At 40.4% G+C, this 19,888-nt stretch overlaps 1 protein-coding gene and 1 long non-coding RNA gene across 9 annotated transcripts in view; both read left to right on the top strand.

The window, feature by feature from the left end:
• The window catches only part of magi2a (membrane associated guanylate kinase, WW and PDZ domain containing 2a), a 235,785-nt gene that overhangs the window by 34,161 nt on the left and 181,736 nt on the right, over nt 1–19,888 (top strand). The window lies entirely within an intron of this gene.
• LOC121891186 lies at nt 9,504–13,979 on the top strand. The gene is made up of 2 exons (XR_006094052.1): nt 9,504–9,637; nt 13,804–13,979. It is a non-coding gene; the product is annotated as an uncharacterized LOC121891186 (long non-coding RNA).

The raw sequence follows: 19,888 nt of genomic DNA, 5'->3' as shown, positions 1-19,888 counted from the left end.
TTTGCTGTGGCTACTGTTTCGCCGGGTTGAAAGAAGGTCATACTCCAAAAAGTGTCTTTTTTTTTTACCACACAAACACAGCTACAAACACTTCTATCTCTTCATTTGAAAGCCTGAGAAATCACCAGCACACCCCTCAGGTCATTCGGTTGTTATTTGGATTTTCTCTCTCTCTCTTGCTGTCTTTTCCAGCTTTTAGAAACATCCTTCAAGACTGTGACAAGACTCCTTTCTCACACGTGCGGATAACACATTCACCTCGAAATGGAGCGAATATTTAGCTACACACAAGAAAAGTCATAGGAGTTGTGGCGATCCAGTCCTCATCTCCGCATTTAAGTTTCATTTTTATCTCTAAATCCTGTTACTTCTGTCAGTAGAGCAGAAGATTTCAAGGTCTCTGCTAGTCCCTTTTTATCGAGTAAATGTTGAATAATGCAAGAACTAAATTCAAAGGTCAGCACAATGTTTCACAGAGCAGTGATGGATACATATCCTCATGACGCATTTGTAAGTCTGCTTGTATGTTTTCTCATTTGACATGCCTCATTGCAGCTTTCCTGGGAGAGTATATGGTAGTAGGAGAGAGATCACATTGCAGTAGAGGGGAAATTTGTGGTTTTCATAATTAGGGGATTGAGAGTTGATATTGTAACGTATGGAAACAAGGTCTAAGCATCTGTAGAACGTTTTCTGACTCACCAAGCAGCTGGCACTATTACTCAACTGCTTCTGGCCCGTGTCATAGCATGGCAAATCGTTTTAACTCGCTGGTAGAAGTGCTTTTTTAGTGCTGCCGAAACAGATGGGTGTTAGACACATGCACACACACACACACACACACACACACATATATATATATATATATATATAAGCCATACAGATTATGCAAGCTCACACCAACCCACTCACATTCTCTCTGGGGGGGAATCACATGACAGACCTGTGTAACCGCAACCTTAGCTTGACCCCTGTTGACATCACTGAACACGAGCTTGTCTCAGCCTGTGTCAGAAGATACTTCAGTGTGTCATCAGACCTTCACACACACACACACACACACACACACACACACACACACACACACACACACACACACCAGGAATGAAGATCATAACCTTCTTTTGCTTCTTGATTTTTTTCTTGTTTTCTCTCTCAGTTTGCTGAAAAGAATACACATGCTGGAAGTGATTTTTTTTCTATCCGCTTTTTTCCCCTCATTCCGCCGTCAGCCCCTGCGTCCGCTTTATGAACAGCAACCTCTTTCTTATTTGAGCTGCGGAGAAGAAATCTCCCTCTATTTCCTGTGAAATTCTCAGAGATAATCCGTGTTTGTACTCATGTCTGCAAAAGTAATTTAATGTTCAAATTCTACAAATTTATATTCTTAAAAATCCTGTTTTCGGCATGTTGTCATGGATCATAAAAGACATACAAGCTAGACAAGACAAAATGAAAAAAGTTGTCTTCACAAACAACAGACATCTGTATTCAAATTTTGCACTAAGCTGCTCAGAATTCATTTTGCATCCACTCCCTCCCCCCCCAAAGCTCTGTCATCTGGTGTATTGCCTGCTGCACACACACACTCACACAGACACACACACACAAATACACATATCTGTTAAATAACTATGCTTTCAGCGGTAATGTTTTCTTGCTAAGCAAACACTTCAGTATTTGCTTTGCACTCCAACCATAACCGCTCCCTCGAGATCCCTCCGAGGCATCTGAATCTAAACGCTTATGTCTCACTCTCTCCGTCGCTGCCTCTTGCATACAGCACGGTCAGCCATCTCCATTCATTTCCATAATATTGCGCCTTTGCGTGTCAGCATGTTTGTACATATATCACCGCATCATCTGTTAGAGCTGTGGGGGTTAGAAGTGATAGGAGGCTCTCATCGCATCTTGACTTCACAAGTAGTTTCCTGCAGTGTTGGGATGAGATGCCGCTCAAATATCCAACTGTTACTCGGCGTGTGTACACTATGTGTGTTTATTGTGTGTGTGTGTGTGTGTGTGTGTCTGATGGATGCCGACGTGCGCCAGATGTTGCCATTTGCATAGCTCCTAATGGACTGTTATAGCTCGGTGTTTGGGCAAAGGAGAGGCTTTTAGCTCGCGCTGGTGTATGAAGTGACACACGCTTTTATATGCACAGATAATTCTTTGTAGTGGATGTGCGAGTGTGTGGAGGTGCACAAGGTTTGTGTGTGTTAGAGGTATAAATATTAACCAATTTGTCACAGAAAACCCATACAGGAGTCAGAGATACGGTGTCGTTGATACAAAACCACCACCAAACTAAATTATGTGTAAGTTTATCTGAGTAAAAACTCTACAAAAACAGCAAAGCAACTTTGCATCTGTGTCCATTTTTCTGTCACTGTATTTCTTGCTAGGTTGCTAGCTAGCTATGTAGGATAATAATGTCAGCTTCTATAGGTGACTTGTTTCTGCAGCCAGGTCTGGAACCAGGTTTGCTAAAGTGGCACAGTGAAATTCATTTGCATACCTTCGCAAAACAGGTGAGCCTCTAAGCTCAGTGCAGTAGACCCGAGCTTAGCCTCTGTCCCGGCTGTCCCTGTTAGCATTTCTCATGCTATCGCTAATTGTAGCTTATCGTTAGAGAAGCAGAGACTTTTAATCACTCTACTCCACTCTTTAAAGAATACAAATTAAGTGAAATATCTGTGCTATCAATATTATCGGCTTTGGCTCGATTCCCGGCTCCTCCAGTCCACATGTCGAAGTGTCCTCGGGCAAGATACTGAACCACAGATTGCTTGTGAATGTGTGTGTGTGTGAATGATTAGTTCCTACTGATGAGCACCTTGCATAGGTGCCAACCTGCGCCATCATCGTATGAATGTGTGTGTGAATGTATGAATGTGGCTTGTAGTGTAAAAGTGAGTGAGACTAGAAAGGTGCTATATAAGTGCAGTCCATTTACCATGAGGGGGACAGATTGTGGTCCGCACTTCTTCCTTCTTACATCCAGCCATCATATGGCATCCTGCATAGGACCATGGACTGTATGCATACAGCCATCACCACAGTCTCAGCACTGGTCCAGTCCAGCAGATGACAGCAACACCACAAAAAAGGAGCGCTCTATAGTATGACTGTATGGTAAAACTAAACTGTAGGCTGCACTGTTGTATATTAGCATTGCTGTAACTATCACAGAAGCAGAAGGCCTTAAGGCATTAAGCAGAAAAGCAGAATGTGAAGACAGTATTGTTATTACAGTATGTTTATGAAAAACTGGAATGATTACATTCATGTTTAGCATTGAAGGATGGGTTTGCAATTTTTCATGTCTGTCTTAAAATAATATTCAGGTGCCGAGATAAACATTAAAACAGATTTTTCTTGCTGTAATCATCCCTCCTGTTCATACTGACCATCAGAAGATCCCTTCATAATACACAGTCCTTATTCAGTGCAAAAAAAGTATTTAAAAGTTTATCTGAAGCTAATATGAAGTCTCAGCAGTCAAAACGAGTCAAACTAAGTACATACCTTTTTTAGTGCCAAATTCCCAGTTTTGTTTATTATCCTTCCACCGCAGCTCAACAGCAAAACACTGTCCAGGGAATCAAAAAGAGGGAATTTTATTCTAAGCAGAAAATAACTTTGGAAGATATCCACTTGATTTAACTAACTTGGACTGCTGACACATCATATTAGCTTCAGATAAACCTTTAAGTACATTTTTTTTAACAAAATGAGCACTGTGGATTTTGGCCACCATCACTTTACACTGTAAGCACATTTGAAGGGGATCTTTTAATAGCCAGCATTAGCAGGAAGAACGATTACCGCGAGCAAAAACCTCTTTTATAGCTCATACGGGCACCTGACTGTTGTTTTAAGACAGACTCGGAAAAAGTCTGAACCTATCCTTTGAGGTTGAATTTGAATGTTTACATTTATTTTTTTCTATATCCAACGTTTGTTTTGTTTGCTAGAGGTTCTGCTTGGTGAGAAAAGAGTAAGTATCGTAGCCAAGCTGAGCTGTTGGACGGAGCGTGTTTCTGGCTTTTTTCTGATGAAACTGCTGAGTATATAGTACATTCTTCTATTGTTGGAGTCAAAGCTCAGCGCACCAAGCTAAACAACAACGTTGCTAGACTGTAAACAGAAGCCAGGTAAATAATCACCGACCACCACTGCCAAAAGCTGCCCTGTGTATCACTGCCCATTGTTTGCTATTGTCGCGGTAGCAGTAGGCATTTTTTCTAAACTTTAGATAAAAAGTGAAGGTTTTTACTTAAATGAGTCGAATCATATAAAACCAGTTTGTTTATCATGTTCAAATTGATCTTAATTGATTTGCATCAGATTGGGGGGGGGGCATGTATCTAAATATGCACCTTTTTAGTGTGTGTTTGTTTTCATATATGTGTGTGTGTGTGCACTCATGTCGATCCTACATCTCCTCCCACAGATGAGCGCTTGCTCCACTCTCATCGCCATGGTTACTACCTGGGAGGGCGGGAAAGAGGGGAGGAGGGGAGGGGTCTCATCATCTTTATGAGTAATTAATCACCCAGTAGGATGAATCCTGGTCATCTAATTACAGACAAATTAGATGGAAGTAATGCCTGAGCGGGATATGAAGGCTATGACTGGCTAATGCGATTTCTCGCAATCTCTGCTGCCTGTGTTACAATCCAGCGAGTACAGCTGCGTAAGCCTCGTCCAAATATTATTTTTTACAAGTTGTAATGTAGAAAACTGGAAGAAATGACGAGGAAAAAGCAAATGTTGATGTATTTGCCCTCGGTATTATAACATCACTTTAGGCCAAAATCTCTTTTTGTGATAGAAAAATGATCCAATTTCAGGGCAGAAGTGGCTTTGGGCAGTCTGAAATGTCATTTAATATGAAATATCTGCCCACCTCAACATCCCATTGTGGGTTTTTTGGCAATTACTCGAGCATTAGCCAAGCACTTTTTGTTATTTTTATCTTCAGGCAGCATGAAATATGGTAAACATCTGGAAAAGAGAACATTAACAACCTCCTCAATACTAATCAATTCCTAAACAACTTCCTCTTATTTTTCTTATGGGTGCAATTCCTTTTTCTCTTTGTCTGTTCAGGAAATGAATTTATGCATCCTAACCTTTCTCCGGGATGAATTCATATTTTACTTTTTGTGACATTTCAAAAGTTGGCCCCTAAAACGTGCATGACAGTTAGGTGGGAAATGAGAGTAAAAAGTTCACTCTCAGCCTCCAGGTGCTTTAGCTCTCACACACACACACACACACACACACACACACACACACACACACACACTCATCACTCATAACCTATCCTCTGACATTTCTTCTCTCCCTACAGTTCAGCTCTTCATGGAAACTTGTTTTCAACTTTTAAGTCCTTACCTCACGTCTCTGGATCTATACATCCTTCCATCGCTTTCTGCCGGTATGGAAGCTTTATCGGGAGCCGAGGAGGAGGAGGTTCGCCCGTTTGTCGGCGTTTAATAAGCGAGTTAGCGCGTCAAGGAGGCAGTCAAAGGCTCTGCGGGTGTAGCAAAGGGCACCGGCAATTACAGCAGGATCGAGGGCCGCGTCTTCTCCTTCTGGAGAAAGAGTAAGGCTGTGTTTGTGTGTGTGTGTGTGTGTGTGTGTGTTTTTGAGAACATGTGAAAAGACTTGTGTGTGAATAGATGCAATTTGCTATGCTTTTGTTTGTAGATGTGTGTGCCAGAGTGTGTGTGTGTGTGTGTGTGTGTGTGTGTGCGTTCAACATGCCAGACACTCAGCTATGCTCATCCCACTGTGAAAGCCCTGCAGAAACAGGGCAAAACGCCCACTCTCTCTCACTAAGAATAGTTTGCAGCTTCAACAATATGCAGTGCAATCAGTGTACAGTTGTTTCTCGGTGCAAAGAGGAAATCAAACTTGTTTGGTCGACGGTTTTGCATCTGGAGGAGGACGCTCGTGTTGTTTGCTGTTGTGTGGTTGTGTTGATGGTGAGACGTGCAACGTTATGAGACTGTTCTCACTTCACTTCAGCACTGAACATGTAGTTGATGTAGAAAACTCCTGCAAAGAGTTGAAGCTGGCTCAACATTTGCTGTTTTTCCTTGTGATCGAAGCTGAAACAGTTGTAAAATCCTTCCTTATATTATTATAAATTGCTGTGCAGTGTTTTGGCACCTCATAAGCCTTCAGGCTCATTTTTTGTTAATGCAGGGCTGTTTTAGGTCTGAATGTCACCTCAGGAGGAACATTGTGTTGGATGGATGATCCCACAAACTGTGACTTTGACACAAGAGACGACTGTTTGCATCTCCTCTCCTACCAAGTGTCCATATCTGGTTTTGACCACAATCAACTAAACTAAACAAAACTCAACTAAACTAAACTAAACCAAACCTAACCCTAACCATGGAGGTGGCAGATAAAACTTTTTGTAATGGTCTTTGTGTCACTTTGGGAAGGTACTGACAAACTTTGTTATCATAAAGGAGTGTGATGATGACCCTCCAGGGATTAATAAAGTTTATTTGTCTTTTTTTTTCTACCAACACACCCAAAACTTTTTATTTCCTGCTGCCAGAAAACGCTGTAAACAAGCTCCTCTTGCAACAAACGCAGATCAGAACATCTAATCTCTTCTAGTAATAGAATTTGAAGAGAAAACTTGGGAGAAAATGCATAAGACCTGCTATTTATGCACAATGAGTCTCTCTTAGTACATTCAATAAAAGCTGCAAGTGGCTGCATTGCAAATGATGTTTTGAGCCAAATTCTTTTCTGACTGTTTGATGCACCCTTTTAAATAAACAAAAAATACAAACTAGGGTTTTGGCGATGTGGCCAAATAGAAAAATTAAAAATCTATTTTTTTTTTCCAGCTTTGGGTAGATTCATGATTTGAATGTAGCAGCTATCATCTATGTTAGTTTTTTTGACTAATTATACGCTTTTTGTGCATACTGTAATAACTTGATTTTTCACATTTTACACATCATACAAAAACAAACAGCCCAGCCCTTCTACAAACCATAATGATATGGATACCTACAACACCTGTTCCTGTTCACCAGCTGCATCCTCTCCCACTCCCCCCCCCCCCCCCCCCCCCCCAGATATCCTAGTGGTCCATCAGTGAATGTAACCGGTCGCTTCTCACTGTCATAAACAGAGTAATAAGCCCAAAAATTCCACATTTTGTAGTTTTCAGCACATCGAAGCTTGAAACGACTCTCATTAAATCACTTTTATTTGGATACGTTAACCAGGAAGCTCAAGGTAAAAATGAGAGGATACTTCTGATATTGACTTCTCTGTCACAGATACACTTTCCACTCATTTAAAATGAATCAACATAATTGAATCTAGTCTTCCTGAGCTCATGTCTGCAATTCTTCTGCGGTATATTGAGCAGTGCTTCCTTTATCCAATAGACAATTATTCAAGCGCTACAACATCTGACTTTGCTGTCCTTGGCAGATCTAAATGAAAAATAGATGTCATTACGCCTCTAATGCTAAAATTGAAAACTCTGAGAATATGGAAAATTGTCTCGCTCTGAAGACTGAATCGTCAGGTGAATATATTAGTATAGTTTTTTTTTTTTTAGCTATGATTGCCTCAAGCATTCATCTTAGTGAAAATGAAGCTGATTTGTTTTCAGAAGAAAAGTGCACGTATGCTCGCTCACAACTCAAGAAGCTCCATTTGTGCGTAACGAGCACTCGGGGATATGAAGCGCTGTCAAAGGGAATGTCAAGTGTCATTTGTCTTGAATATACATGACGCCTACCTTCGCCGTGATAAACAACACAGCCGTAACTCCTCCCAGACCATCAGAGAGAGGATCCACTTTACCGCAATTCTCTCAGGTGGAGGATTACGGGCCTACGGGGACTCTCCGTCTCGGAGACAGTTGGCTTGTGTCTGGATGAAGCCTCGAGGCGCTTCGATGCTGAAGGTGACCTGAGGAGCAGACTGAGGAAAAAAAAGACTACCGCTGCTGCTGCTGCTGCTGCTGCAACGAAGCCAAAGCATCTCTGCCCACATATTGTTCATGTAGCGGAAAACCTTGAAGTTATTTATGTGTATATAAATAAGTAGGTGCATTTGTGTTTTTACTCTGTTGCTAGTTTATTGCTAAAACCAATGCATTCTAATACAACTGCCACGAACACATTACTGCTTTAATGTAGCGTATAATGTTCAGTTTTTCTTGAAACTGTTTTATAGACGTGTTGATTCACGTCGTTCATTATTGACCTTGAGGAAACAAGGTAGTTAAACAAAAAGTCCACTTACTGGAACTTTTATGCACCAACTTGAGCAAACTGCGTCCACCACAATATGTTCCCGAAAGCCGTTAAACATTCCAGTAAACTGACTTCTTTGTCAACTTTATGGTTTTTTTTTTGAGTCTGCAGTTCTGTTGAATCACATTGTTTTATCCTGTGAGGTGAAAATCTGATTTTAAAATGAGAGTTTTTAGCACAAACACAGTAGTTCAACCATTTGTTATTTATAATAATAATAATAATTCTCTCTCATGTTTTCTCTGAGCAGCGTTTTCTGCACTCTACATGTTACAAAAACTGCCATTTTTATGTGGAAATTGGTTAAAAAAAAACAAAAGAAAGCAAAAAACCCTCCCAAGGAAAAGCATACATCAGTGTGTGTGTACAGAGGTTAATTCATATGTCAGCAGTTCCCAAATGATGTGCTTTGTTTATAAAAGTCTACTGTAAACTCTGTGTATAAACCCATATATGTCATGAGCTTGCGTGTGCAGATGTGAAACACTGCGTTCGGTGGGGAGTTCAGAGGTTATCTGGATGGAGAGGTGAGTGCTGAGCAAGCGTCTGGTAGCTTTTTTTTTTTTTTTTTCTCCGCCGCCGCCGCCGCTGGGAGATGAATAATCTCAGCGTTGCGCGGCTGCGAATATAAGCTGCTCATTTGTGAACTAATTGCGCCGTCACCACCGTATCCAAGGAGCCTCAGAGCACCAGGCGCCGACTATTTATGAGTAATTAGGATACAGATGTCGCACGAGCGGCGGGAAACACTTGCTTCAGGTAATTGAACCCGACAAGTTTGACACAAAAGGAAATGAAGACCGTGTCTGGGATCTAGGAGTCAGATTGAGACGTAGAGCCTGAAAAATAACTCTTTTTTTTATAGGTGTGTGTCGTTTTTTTTTCCAGCGGAGGGGTTTTATACTGGATTTACTGTGCAGCCCATTGACTTTGAAAGGAGGACACCTGAGATATGTTGCCTGAAGCTACATGTGGGGAGTCACCTCTACATTTCCTGGACTTACACGCTTGTTTGTATCCGAGCATAAAGGAAGTCACTAGAAGGCCAGCGAGAGGATGAAGTCTTATTTATATCAGAAGTGATTATTTCACTGTTAGAAATTCACTTTTTTTTTTTTGCACAGACATCAGTATCAAACTTTAAAAAAAATCTTTTTTTTTTTTTTTTTTTCCTTTGGATGAGAAAAAGACATCAAAGCCCTTTTGGAGGATGAAGGAGAGAGCTCTGCATTATCACATCCACTCTGTTTTACTCTATAAAGACACCACTTTCAGAGATCCTGAATAATTAAGGCCGTCTAAGAGTAGCTCTCTAATAAAAGGTAGAGGTCTCTCTCTCTCTCTCTGTGTGTGTGTGTGTGTGTTGAAACAGCAGCACTCTCTCAACTTTCTCTTAGCTTTTTTCCAAACTTCGATCTCGGAGCTAATGGACACGTTCAGCCTTTTGTTAAGTTACACAATCGTGCTGTCATTGCCTATTTGCAGCGCAGGTACAGTAGTCAAAATTGTTTAGTAGAGCGAGTTGATAGTTTGAATAAAATTGCTGTTTTTATAGAGTTAAAGGCATTGTTCCCCCCCACACAGCTGCATTTGACAGACTGTGATTAGTGTCCTCCATGCTGGCCTTATTGTAAAGGACTCAAGACGTAATCCTCAAGTAATGAGAAATGGACACAGGGTAGCTAAATAAAACGTCCCTCTCTCTACAACACGCTCGCACTGATATACAAATATATAAATCAAGCCACAGCTATGATTCTCTCGCTCATGCGTTCAGATAAAAACAAGCTCTCAGTTTTTCCAGGTGGTTCAGGATTCTGAGAAATTTCTTTTTTCGGTTTGTTCTCCACTAACCAGTCTGCCGCCGTAAAGACCTGTGACTTTGTAAATCTGGACTTTCATGCTTGCATTTGAAGAAAAAGCGGTTCATTCTTTTTCTCTGAAACCTCCCATAATCCTGCACTGAAAAAACTGTGTTTCATATCACGAGGGTCTTGGTGGACCCAGATCCTAGCGGTTTTATGTTTCCAGTCAAGTGATTTTCTTTGATTCATTGTGTGCAAGCTGTATATAAGATTGTGCAGGTGCATAATGTTCCGTGTTTTATGTCTGAAAATACTTTAAAATATTTAAATCCAATATCTGCTCAAAGCTTTTCATTCAGTGTTAGATTTTAACCTCGCTGGAAAGAAATGATTGTAAATGATTTGTTACTTCAACCCCCCCAGTTAGCTTTTATTGGCAGTATAGAAACATTATTTATTTATAACACACTATGAAGTTGTTGTAAGCAGATTTAAGTACATTTTAAGTGTTTATTCCTGTATTTGTCTACAATTATAACCCCCAAAAATGAAGCATCTGTAACTTTTGCACAAACATAACGAATGGTTGATGATGATGATATCACACAAAAAAATCCTACCGGTATCTAATAAAACATTGCTGGTGGGTTTAAAACCGTTTATAAATGTGTTAAAAACTCACAAAGACATGTTGAGGACTGTTGTCTGGTTGAAGGTTCAGTCTTTATTGGAAATAACTCAAAGCCCACTCTCAGGGCTTTCAGATGCATCTCACGGCCTTCATCACTGAATGGTGATGAAGGTTTGCTCAGTTGTCATGGAGAGTAGAAGAAGTATTTATAAAGATGAATAAATCATCATTTTTATGAATATAATGTATAATTAAAAGGCATCATATTTCATATTGATATAAAATATTTCATGTGATTACAAAGGTTATATTACATTGTCAATCCTTCATTTACTTTATATACTTGTTATGAAATACATTAATAGACAAATGTCCTTTTATCTGCTTACAACTACATTATATTGTGTCATAGTGTTTATTATTGACTTAGTGGGTCAAAATAAAATATTACCCAAATCAGGTGTTTTATTTTGGGAGCTATTGGCTCTTTATCCATCAGCAATGAATCACTCTCCTCTTATTCTGTACAATAATGGATGCAAAACCCAATTTCAAGTCTTACAGTTACAGTGAGTTTGTCTTATCAAGCTGGATCTCCATAATCTGAGCTTGTCAGTCCCCATAGATGGCAGTCTCGAGCTGCAGTCAGATGCAGCCCCCTCCCACCCAGTCACCCTCCACCCCCATCCCCTTTTGCATCAGGAAGACACAGACATGTAGACTTTGAATACACACACCGACACTTTCCATCTCTCATGCTTACACAGCCCTCTTTTTTACACCAGCACACACCTGCATGCAAAAATAGCATTCACCTAAAAATGGAAAGAAATGGGACGTGAAACACGAGGCAGAAGAAATGTTTTGCCTCCGCTAAGTCAGTGGCCAGAGTACAAGTCGGAGACGAGGAGTGGTTATGGGTCTTAAACAGACTCTCAACTTCACATAAATGTTTAATCTTGTGCGTTAACAACTTGTGTTCAAATCTGATTGGTCACTATAAGAGGAAACGATGTTGACAGGAACAATCAATCCCTGTGAAAGAAAGTGGGTCTGGCCAGGGTGCATACTTTGGTGTTTCACAACAAATAAATGACTCTTCTTCCAGCCTCTACTGTAGCTTTTATGAGACGCAGCTACATAAAAAATCATGACACCCCCCTCCCTAATGACCTAGCAAACATCTGCACCCTGCTGCTGTGTCCTTGAATATGACACAGAAGCCTGAATATTGACTCTATGGTGCAGTTCCTTTTCTTATACCTGAGTTGTGTCACTGGGGGCAAAATTTAAAAAAAACAAAAAAAAACACAAATCTCTTCTCCACAGGATCAATAGTGTGTTACAGACAAAAATGATTTCACAATCTTTTAATATTTGAAACAATGAGCCAGGGGGATTCAGGTAAAAAGGCAGAATCACATGAAATATGAATGTGCAGTGAAGGAGGGCATTTCAAATTTACAAAAAGCCTTTATTATACTCTGACCTTCTCCTTTGTTTAAGAGTGTGAAGCAGCGTTGTAATCCTGTTCTAACAGGGGGAAAAATCTTTTTAATTGCACAGAGCAGAGTTAGTCTTGCTTTTTAAACTGATTTCATATCTTGCATGTGTGTATTACAGGTAGACGTGGTTCAAGAAAACAAAAAAAAACATAATGTCATTGAACCTAACTCGAACACTATGGAGGCTCGAAACCGACAAAAGGCTATAAAAGGTTATCAGATGAGTCAAAAATATGACTGAATATGTCAATAAATAATAGTTAGCTTAATGATTAGAATAAAGTGCAAAGCTTTTTACTTTCATTTAACCTCCAATCAGTTGGTTAACAATCTTTGTATTTTCTTTCCTTTACCCATAATCATTTGATAGACTAAATTAAAACTTGAAACCATTTTTTTCTACTTTTCAATTTATTCTATCTTGGCTCACAAACTAAGAGGACTGTGTAGGTGTGATAGCTAGCTATTGCTTATTCTTTTCTATAGTAGCTAATCACACTGAGCACCAGCCTTTAAAGTTAGCTACCTAGCTGCAGCTAACTTTCATCCAAAAACCACACTAGCTAATGCAGGTAATGCTAATTATTCCACATACTGCGTTCTGCTGTTGCATCACTGAATAAACTCTTTTGACAATAGCTAAAGCATTTCAGCAAGCCAAACAACATTTTTATTTCATTTACCCTCAATTGAATAAATTAAAACTTTATTTATTGTACTCTTGAATTCATTCTATACTTGGTCTTGCAGCACCAATCGAGAGAACAGTGTGGGTAGACTACTTGAAAACACCACTAGCAAAACACACTGAGCACCAGTCTTTTCAGCTAGCTACCTAGCTGCAGCTAATTTTCATCATAAAACCAGCTCATGCAGGTAATGCTAATTATCCTTATACCTCATACTGCTATAGCATCACTGCATAAACTCTGACAGTAGCTAAAGCATTTCACTGTGCAGATCAAAGCAAACCAAGTTAGCTTTGATAAAATTAAGCTAATGAGTTAGCTTTCATAAAGTTAAGCCAATGAAAGTTTAGCTACTGTTTGTATGTACGCTAGCTAGCTAGCTAGCTAGAGCAGATGGAGTACTAAATGAAAATGATCTAATACTCAATAAATACATTTAAAGGTTTCATTTATTTTATCAAATTATTAGATGTTCAGGAGAAAGTATTTTTTTACACTACTTTTTAAATGTTTAACCCATCATGTTTTCCTGTGTTCCCCATTCCTCCTGTGTTCCATGTCCCCGGTTTGTCTCTGTCTCTGTTTGTGTGTGTGTGTGTGTGTGTGTTCCTCCCGCTTACCTGGATCCTACACACCTGCCTGCAATCAGCACATCACCTCCTCAGCCAACACAACTGTCATACACCCACTCATTACGTCTCCCGAATATACTGTATACCCTGGCATTTCATCACCAGATTGTTGCTTCTGTTAGTGTGGTAGCTATACTCTGGCTCACTTTGCTATTTTTTGATATTCTCCAAGTTTGTTTCCTCGTGTTTGCAACTGATTAACGTCTGTTTGTCTCCCGTGCTTCAGGATCCCTGCCAGCCTGCTTGCCAGCCTGTCTGCTCATCCGCCTGCTCATTCGTTCTCCCTCACAACCTCCCGTCAACCACACCACCTTGCCAACTCCATTCCTCCTGCCCTCTCCAGCCATCCCCGGTCATCTCGTCCCCTTTTGAAGTACATTACAATAAATCCCTCAAACGTCATCTGCCTCTGAGTCTCTGCACTCGGGTTCACCTGCTCCGCCCCACATAACATAACCAATTTCAGTTTTTTGAATTCTCTGATAACCTTTTACTGCCATGTGTCCATTTTAGGGCTCCATAGCACACTCCAACAAATAAAATAGGCATATTGGTTTCAGCTCCATAAATGGCAAGCAATATTTTTCACCCTCTTTACTTTAGCTGTTGACACTGCAGCCCCCTGGGGCATGGGGGGGGGTGGCGGCGAGGACTTGTATTCCCATTGCGGTATATTGCAAGCATGTGTCAATGGCATTGACACTAATGTAATGTGATTGGTTCTTTCTAATGAGGTGAAATGAGATGGCATTTCACTTGACAATCAATCATGAGCCAAATACCCATTTGTAAGACTGTCTGGGACTCCGTTTGTCGATGGTTAACAACAGACGGCTGGTTAATGATACACTAGAATGTGTGCAGTCCGCTGTTGACATGTTTAATGTGTTTTTACATGGCTTAACAATCACTGTAGGATAAATACTAAATATGGCTGAAGTGGTGTAATTCACATTTGATTGTAGCACATTTGAAGTAAGTTTGAGAAAGAGAAGATTATTTTAACCAATTTTATTCTCATTGTGTTTGACTGTGTTATGATATTGTAGTCTTGTTTTTAATGGACTATTAAGTGATTATCCTCACCTTTTAAAAAAAAACAACATACCAGTCAAAAAGTTTGGACACACCTTCCCATTCACTTGAATAAGAAAATGTGTCCAAATTTGTATTTGAACAATGATTAATGAATGATTTTCTTAGTTACAAATTATTAGTTAAATCCACAAGAAAATAAGGTCCATGTAGCCCACACCAGTGTCACCATCACTTCTACTGTCCCAATATGTATTAAATTTACAGCATTGAATACATATTTAATAAATAAATATTCATTTTTCAAAATACAGAACAATTTTTTGGGGTTTTACAAATCTGGTTGTTGTTCATGAGTTTGTTTTCAGCGTTGTCAGTGGATGACTTATTAGCGTCTTGGCTCTTCGTGGCTCTGCACTTCATTACTCTATTCAGAAACTCTCTCTCTCTCTCTCTCTCTCTCTCTATATATATATATATATATCTTCTTGTCAGTCATGTCTGCCGCCATATTATTTATGCCTTGCCACCTCCGTCACCATAATGCGTTTCACCTTGTGTTTGAACAGTGCTGACTTGAACGAGCCACTTTGCGTGCGCACATGTGTGTGCATGTGTGTGTGTGTGTGTGTGAAGTGGAGTGTGTAGGGTTAAACGGGGCTGAGGTTGATCCTGTCTGCCCCAAGTTGGCCTGGCTCTCCACTCTCCTCTGCCCACTGGAGCTGAAAATAGGACTGGGGCTGCAGGCTCTCTCCCTCTGCACAGCTCACTGCTGGAGCACAGCACTGGACAACTTTGGATTCTCAACATATCAGCACACTCGCTACTAGGCGCGCGGTATCCACTGATATTAAAATTTAGGAGCTGATACGTGCTCTTTAGTTATCTGATCGGCGGAGAAGGATGCTGATCCAAGTGTCAGTCACTTTATGCTGCTTCTTTTCTGTGACATAATGTTATTCTATTAATAAAACTTCACCAGGAAGATTGTGAAAAAAGCACATATTTGATGAAGTTATGGGGTAAAATATGCACTGACTTAATACAAAGCTCAACTAAATGATAAATGGCAATAAAATAGAAAATACAGTATGCTACATAACCTGGGAAAGAGGATATACACAGTTTGGGCTGCGACTACTGAGTATTTTTATTACTTTTATGATAAATTACTTGTTTTTTTAAATTAAATTATTAAGTGTTTGGTCTATAAAATGTCAGACAATATCATTTCAATAAGCAGAAATCAGTTGGAAGTGTGTAACAATATTTATTGATGTTAGTGACAAAGATTTTTGGTGATTAGACTCCAATGATGGAAGCATGTTCATACAGCGTAGGCCCTTATGAAGACAGATATCCAGGATCCCCCTGGAGTCTAGATGCTGATGGTGGTTTGGAGCTAGCAGGTGGTTGATGGAAATCTTAGGATGAGTCTCCCTGGACATCATGGTATAGTCTGAAAGACAGAACGGCAGCAATATTTAATGAGCGGCATCAAGAGACTGATTGGCTTGAGGAACGTGGGCAGAAATATCATTTGTCAGATACGCTGACGTCAGAATTGTGAACGGAGGGGTTTTTTGACAGTGTGGGAAAAGCGGATGTAATTGAGAGAAACAGAACAGGAGGAAATAGCAGACATTCACCCGCGGCGAAGTAAAGGCAGTACACGAGGGAAAAGATCTTCTTTCTTGAACTTTCGCCAAAGCTTCACCACAATATCCCAGAGGTGACGTCTCGAAACTGCTTGTTTTGTCTAACCAACAGATGGATATAAAACAGTGGAAAGCAGCAAATTCTTCCATTTTCAGAGGCTGGAACCAGGAAACGTTTGGAATTTTTACTGGATAAAAGACTTAAATGATTATTCAATTATCAAAATAGGTGCCCATTATTTTTCTGTCCACTGACTAATTGATTAAGCATTTCAGCTCCGGTTTTATCTAAGATTTTGGAAAAAAAAACCCACAAATGCAACTTCCCAGAGCTGTTTTCTCAACAATAAATAAAAACTAAAAGTATTTTTACTTTGCTGTGTAATGAAATGAGATGGAGAAGTGGTAAGTTAAAGGTACGTTTGGTCACTAGTAGCACTATGAAGTAATGTTTTTGTGAGTTTTGTATCATGCTCTACTTGTTCTCAAGGTGACACGACACATATTCCCGCGGACAGTGTCTTACTATTCCACTTAATGATATTTGGTAGTAGCAATTCGTCAATAAAAGTCAGGGAAGAAGAATATTGCAAGCGAGCAAACAGGAATGTAAACAATGCAGGTTTCAAAATATTCAGAAATCGACTCTGCGGAGGAGGAAGGAAATACATTCAATCCATTTGTTAGGCCTCAGTGGAGTTTGGTGAGAAACACTGGATGTTTTTCACATTACCGTGTTTGTTTACAAGAAAACTCCACAGGGTACCTTTAAATGATAAACTGATTATTAGATGTGTTGTTGCTAATTCATTTCCCGTCAGTTACCTCATCATTTCAGCGCACGCACACACACACACACATCTCGCTGACAGACTCAGAATAGGTGAACGGATAAACAGAGGTCTAGTATGATTCAGCTTATTAAAACAGAATGATGTTCAGTCTGCATGGCTCAGCCCTTATAATGACAGTGACTTTCACAAATTGTCGCTTTTGAGCATTTCCACATGCCAGGAGGCATTTTTGCTCCTGCTGAAAAAGATCTGTACTGCAGCAGAGTGTGTGGCACTGAGGCAACAATATTGTGACAGCTCTGAGGACGCATCCCAGTACAACAACTACTCTCCCTATTTTGCTCTATTTCTCTATAGCCTGTCTCTATGGCACTTGAGCGTATGTTAAGCCTCTTAATACTAGTAGAAATGAGAGCATATGTTGCCCCCCCGTTTATCACCCTGCACTTGAAATGTATTTACTCTGTTTGTACCTAGACAGCAGCCAGCAACAGTCAAACTAATTAACGCTTTTTCCTTAATTGTTGCGTGCTTGACGACGTTCCTTGAGGCCCTTAAGCTAATGACGGTCACCTGCAGATCGGTAGTGATTTGATCACATACCTGATAGCGAGCCACATTAAAGCACAGCAGACACAGCCCATTGGATAATTAGATGGGTAACTCAATTTGAGGAAAGATGGTAATCAAAACAATCTGCTGAGATAAGGAATAATGTCAGATATGAAAGTTACCTTTCAATGTATTCATCAATTTCCCTTATGAAAATTTTGTAATCAGGGATTTAGGTGCTTGATTAATTGATCAGTTGATTGACAGAAAATGTGTCGTTTTTGCCAATCTAATAATCTTAGAAGTAATTTATCAAGCAGAAATGCCAAAAGTTTCATGGCTCCAGCCTCCCGAAAAAATAGTATTTGCTGCTGTTCTGTGGTTTTATATAATTGTAAATTGAATATATTTGGAATTGTGACTACTGGTTGGACGAAAAAGCATTTAATGGATTATGAAAAATATAATACAACGCGCTCAACTCACAATAATAATACAGAGTGCTGTAAAGGATTAATCACCAATGAAAGTGATTGTTAGTTGCAGGCCTATATGCATTGCAGGCTATCCTTTGTGCATGTGCCTCTTCCATATATGTTGACAGGCCTATGAGATATTTTAAAGCCCTTAATACTGTATCTGTATGCTCCGCACACCCACCCATCAATGAATCATCTCAACCAGTCCCTCTCTCTCGCCTGTGTGTCACTTCACCTCATTTGTTTGCTTTGTTTCAGGGGACTGTGTAGTGTTGACTGTCTGTCTGCTCACTTTTAGCACTCGCACCGGCTTTGTTTTGTCTGCGACAAGTCGCATCACCATGCAAGCCTCTTGCCAATAGTCATACCTAACACGAGTGATACAAGAACGCTGGCATCAATTAGGCAAAACACGACAAGAGCATGGCAGCACATCAATATTTATTTCATCTGCATATAAATGAGATTGGGTTTTAGGGAGCCATTTGCTGATGAACCTCTCAGCGGACACCACTCTTGTTATGAAAGAGAGGGGTGGGGGGGGTGGGGGGGGGGGGGTGAGACAGGGGGAGCTCTGCAGGAGGAGCAGAAAAAAGGCATGGTATAATAAGATTCAGGGAAGAAGAAAATTTCAAGGCTGAAGGTGTTTGTCCTCAATGAGGCGGCTCGATTTGCTATCTTGCAGCTTAGGCATCATTTCGTTTGTAACTGAAACTGACGCACCGCCCCGTCTGTAAACATTTCTGAAGAAGAGACTAATTCAGAGAGGTTAGAGGTCAACTCCTGGCAGCTCACTGGCCCAGACACTGGAAGTAATATCATGGGGGTTTGACAGTGATGCTGATGAACTGTGGAGCAAGAAGTCATGTCTGTGGAGAGCTCTGGGCTGCAGACTCAATCGCATGTCATGCTGCGTGTTCCCGCTTGGCCTCGGGGCAGCTGGGGCCACGGCTGCAGCCACAGTCAGCATGGGGTATCTCTGGGAGACTGTGTGAATTTGAATTTGTGTCCCCGCCTGAGACTGCAAAAGGAGTATAAGAAGTTGTTTGTACAAAAGGAGATGTTGATATACCAGTTGATGGAGCTGTCTATGGAAGTTTGAGTCTTTTGCAGCCTTCAGCTATTTGAACTACGTGAACCGGCATGCAACAGTGATGGGACATGACAGGTGGAATTTCCCCTAGTGGTGCCTAGAAAAGAACAGAAAAAACTGAACTATACAAAAATGTGCAAAAATAAAACTTGAGATTACTGTATATAGAAATGCTCCCTTTAAGACAAAAGCCAGGGCTTCAACCTGCTCTTAACGCTTTGTTTGCGATGTTTTTCTACCTTACCAATGAGCTGACATTGGCTCGTTGTGCATGCCCACAAACAACTATCCGTAGCCTTTGTTGCTCAGGTTGTTGCAAAGGTTTTTCCATGTGTTGTTTGTGTTGTCCACTCTCACATTTCAGATCGGATTTCTAAAATGCTGGAACATCTATGGATGATTTGAGAAGTTGACATTTTAAGTAAAGAACAAGAAAAAGTACTGAAATCCTACGTAGCCTTTGGAGCCGGCGGAAGTCTCCTGAGGAGCACAATTTGTTCTGATTGGGCAGCTTCCAACAGCTGAACAAATTGGGCTCCTCAGTACGGGGGCCTTAAAGAGACAGGAGCTAAAACGGCCTATTTCAGACGGAGGCTGAACTTTGTTGGCAATGTCACCTAGCTGGACTGGCTAAGTAATGACAAATTTGTCAAAATAGCTAAATGCAAGCTAGCTATGTACCTAGCTAGCCTGTACAACA

The sequence above is a fragment of the Thunnus maccoyii genome, chromosome 23, assembly GCF_910596095.1.
Source record: "Thunnus maccoyii chromosome 23, fThuMac1.1, whole genome shotgun sequence".
Taxonomy (NCBI): Eukaryota; Metazoa; Chordata; class Actinopteri; order Scombriformes; family Scombridae; genus Thunnus; species Thunnus maccoyii.
The sequence above is the reverse complement of the archived record's forward strand: the minus strand, read 5'-3'. Positions and strand labels throughout refer to the sequence as shown.